Raw genomic sequence first — 4,710 nt, 5'->3', positions numbered from 1 at the left:
CAACAGAAAATTTGCTTGTTGCCATCAGTTCTGTGTGCCCTAGAAAAGTCTTTCTTTCATCTGGGCTGCCTCTTCAGAGCTCATCTCTAAGTAACAGATGGTGTTATGCATGCATTTAGAGGGAAGACACTGGACCCAGATGCTTATCCAAGTTCTACCTCTGTTCATTATAGATATGTGGCTTTGGGCAACTTGCATAATCTGTTTCCTTATCTATAAATGAAGGTAATAACAGACACTGCCTCATAGGGCTGTGTGAGCCTTAAAGAGTTTAATACATGAAAATAAATACAGGAAAATTTAATACATGAAAATACTATTATGTTAGTAAAGGAGCTGGTAGTTGCTAAGCAAGCAACGTCAACACAAATGAAGAAAGACAGTGAGGTCCCAAAGACAGGCTGGATGTTTTTCATTTAAATGTTATACCTCACCCTTCAAAGGCCTCCCCTCCCCTTCCAAAAACTCAGGATATTATTTTCCTTTGCCTGGAGTTGGTCAAATAAGCATTTGACAGTTTAATTAGCTAAATAAAGAACTATCGAAGTCTACTATATCCATGCACTTCTCCAAGCTACCAAAACACTGATTTGGCGTACCCATACCACTATAGCTTCAGACCTGTTAGATCCAGCTGTACCGTGAAAATCCTGCCACATCACAAAAGTATATATGACCCACATTAAGGTCAAACAGTTAAACTTGTAAATCCTGGTGATTTAGGGAATCTGAAAAACAGGAATTATCTGAATGAAAATATAGATGCTATTTCCAATAGGTCAATGTACATTAAGGACTATTTCAAAAAGGAACAATCTGTTAGACACTTACCTTGTGAGGTTTATCAAGATCTTACAAAAATTAAACATTAGTAAAGAGAAGAGATTGACTAATTGCTAACAATGAAACTTTTTGTCGTTATAAGTTCATCTGGGTCTAAATTTACAATGGCAGCACTATGGCATTCATTAATACAACATTTTGGCTTTAAGTAAAATCTGATTTACCATTAGAGTTCACCGAAATATGCAGGTTTCTCCAAACTAACTTTGTATCATCTTGAAACATTTGGATTCGACCCAGGGATTTTTATCCCCCAAATATTAAATACTCAAAGGGACATCAAACAAAATCTTATCATCAAACACCTCACGAAAAGTGAAAATTTCAGTTAACTCTCTGTGCATTTCCAAATATTTTCAGGTTTTATCTGGTATGTAATTGATTTTCTTCATTTTTATATGAATTCAGTGAGAAGGGGAAGGCTAAGTAACTAGTATATGTAGTATATGTACTCTTTTAAAAATAGGGATTTATTCCCCACTCCCTTTATTTCCTGAGACCAAGTACTGTAAAACTTTATTTTACCATAACTCACAGCAAGAAATATTTTACATCGTGCTCTGGCACATACATACATAAAAATACATCAAGATTCATAAGCAAAAGTTTGATGAAACAATATTTTAAAATTATAAGCTGAGACTGATTTTTTATACTATTTTATTCTATTTTGTATTCTTAAAAAAATTAGAGACCCCCTAAGTTTATTCAAGGAACTGCTAATGAGTAGAATTTTGAAGTTTAAAATAGTCAGCCTTAGATAATTTAGGTGGTGCATTAAGGTACTTAATAAGAGGACAGCCACCAGGATGACTAAAAACTAAACTAAAAAACTAAGTTTTAGTTATCTGAAATTGTCTACTAGTTAGGACTTTCTTAGTTTCCCTCCAGCCAGAAGGAATTGCAGCCTTCTATTAAACATGTAGACTTGTTTTCTAAATCAGCCCCATCTATTTCCCAGCTGTGCTATAAACTCTGGAGAAGACAAAAGCTGTATTTGATGTGGTAATAAGATATAGAAGAAAGAACTCTAGCTTTGAAGTCTGAAGTTATCACTGCCATTTGTAAGTTGAGTTTTTTGGGGGGTAAGTCACTCAATATCATAGTTCCAGTTCCCTCGTCTATAAATTCAAGATAATAATAGCTACAAAAAGTCAACTGGAACTTCCAGTTTTAATTCCAGCATGTAAAGAGCTTGGAAGTTATTGCTTTCATCTTTACAACAAGAAAGAAGCCAAACAAACAGGAAATCAAGGACTTTTCTTGGGCCCATCCGGGTATTGAAGTCACAGAAATCTGGAGAGAGAGGTGACTATAGAGAATCACAGCCAAGATCTGCTTACAGGGGGATGGGGGTGAGAGGAGAACCCCACTAGAGTTCTAAACTTGTAAGAACACTTTAATGGTAATAGTGATGAATAGCTGAAGGCTAAGTGTGGATGAGTGTGAGAGTGAGAAACTCCTCGCAACTGCACTGATAGGGGGACCCTCACACTTTCATGGGCTTTACCTTCAGGAACTCTACCATGTGTTTCCTTTGTGGCTCTAGGAGGGACAGGAGGGTGGTAGCTCTTTTGAAATATGCTCAGAGCACCAGAACATGCCCTCTAATAGAGGCTCACTCCCCAGGCAGAAAGACCCACCAGAGCCTACTTCCCCAACAGAAAGGGCATCTAGAAAGTCCACTCTGTCTAGCCTTCCTGTATCACCTAAGGATGGGAAAAAAGACCTCAGAAACATTTGTGAAGGTGACAACCTAGGGACACAGGCCCCCTAGAAGACTGAGATCTAATCACATGATTATAGAATGTTTTCCTCCCCGACACCACGACCACTTCAGCAAGGCTCAGCAGCAAAGCTCAGACTCAGTAGGAGTCTTGAGGGAAGCTGAGCGACAACACGGGAGGCAAAAACAAGGACACTGGGTTAATTTGGCATCTGCGTCTATAGCAAACATTAAATACAGCTTAACTCCTAGCCAAATTAACATAAAACCCCATACTAAAGGCCTTTACCCCATTTCCTATTACTTTCCTATACAACATGCCTGACTTTCAACCAAATAAAAAAAAATTACAAGATAGGATAAAAGGCAAGACAAAATATAGTTTGAAGAGACAAAGCATCATCAGAGCCAGAGCCAGATAGGACACAGATTTTGGAGTTATCTGACAAGAAATTTAAAATAACGGGACACCTGGATGACTCAGTCGGTTAAGCGTCTGCCTTCAGCTCAGGTCATGTTCCCAGAGTCCTGGGATCAAGTCCCACAACAGGCTCCTTGCTCAGCGGGGAGCCTGCTTCTCCCTCTCTCTCTGCCTGCCACACCGCCCCCCCCCCCCACACACCGCTTATGTTCTCTCTCTCTGACAAATAAATAAAATCTTTAAAACAAAAAAAAAAAAGAAAAAAGAAATTTAAAATAACTATAATTTATTTGTTAAGGACTCTACTGGAAGAAGTAAATAATATGCAAGAACAGATGGATAATGTAAGCAGAAAGATGAGAAGTCTAATAGAGAAGCCAAAAGAAATTCAAGAAATAGAAAACATTAATAGAAATGAGAGTACCTTTCTTTGATGGGCTCATTGGTAGAATGGACATAACTGAAGAAAGAAGTGAGCCTGAAGATATGTCAATAGAACTTTTTCAAACTGAAAGGCAAAGAGATAAAAGAATAAAAACGAAACAAAACAAATGAACTGAGCATTCAAGTATTGTGGGACAATTTGAAAAAGTGTGGTGTACACATACTTAGAATACCAGAAGGAGAAGAGCAAGCAAAGCAGATGAAATAATTGAAGTCACTGATGGCTGAGAATTTTCCAAAATTAATGGCAGACACCAAATCACAGCAAACATCAAGCAATAAATACCAAAAGATCTACATCTAGTCATATCATATCCTTTTCCTTTTTTAAGAGATAGAGAAAGCATGAGTGGAGTTGGGGTGGGGAGAGGAAGAGGGAAAGAGAGAGAGAATGCCAAGCAGGGCTTGATCCCACAACCCTGAGATCATGACCTGAGCCAAAATCAAGAGTTGGCCCCTTAACCAACTGTGCCACCCAGGCACCCCTAGGCATGTCATATTCAACCTACAAAATCCAAAGACAAAGAGAAAAATCTGGAAAGAAGCCAGAGAAAAAGAAAACTTTACCTAGAGAAGAATAAGGATAGCAATTACAGTGGACTTCTCATCACCAACCATGCATGCAAGCAGAAAATGAAGTGAAATATTTAGAGTGCTGAAATAAAAAGTGATTTAGGGTTATTGGGTACACAGAAATAAACATTTGTCAAAAATCCATGGAACTGTACCTTCAAGTGAGTGCACTTTATTTTATGTAAACCAGAATGCCTCCATAAACTCGATCAAGGTTTACCATAAGCCAATTATCAAGTGAGGGCCTGGGAATGTTTAAGGGGGATGGGGGGTATGGTTAAAGTATAGTCCTCACCTTTCATGACGTAAAGGCTAAAAGACGTCGGCATGCGGTATGGAGGAATAATTTGTGCAGTGTGTTAAATAGCCTAAAAGAAATATGAGCAAGGCCCCAAGGAAGCCAAAGGATAAGCACTCAGCAGTCCCTGGCAAGGTCAGGAAGGTCTTTAGAGGAAGTGACATTTGGGTTAAGGCCTGGAGAACAAGTGGGAGCTTACAAATATTTTCCTTTGCCTATTCTTACTGTGGCCTCCAGTTACTATTGTATAAACGGGTGCAGCACGGCGCCCTGAGGCATCTTTCCTGAATAACCAACCCACTCTTCCCGAGAAGCCCTTTGCTGGGAAGAGAGTTCTGAAATTTCCCTGCTGGTTCAGGTTGAGAAAAAGACAACCAGGCTGAGTGCTTTGTCTTTGTTACTTTG

The sequence above is a fragment of the Halichoerus grypus genome, chromosome 5 (assembly GCF_964656455.1).
Source record: "Halichoerus grypus chromosome 5, mHalGry1.hap1.1, whole genome shotgun sequence".
NCBI lineage: Eukaryota > Metazoa > Chordata > Mammalia > Carnivora > Phocidae > Halichoerus > Halichoerus grypus.
The sequence above is the reverse complement of the archived record's forward strand: the minus strand, read 5'-3'. Positions refer to the sequence as shown.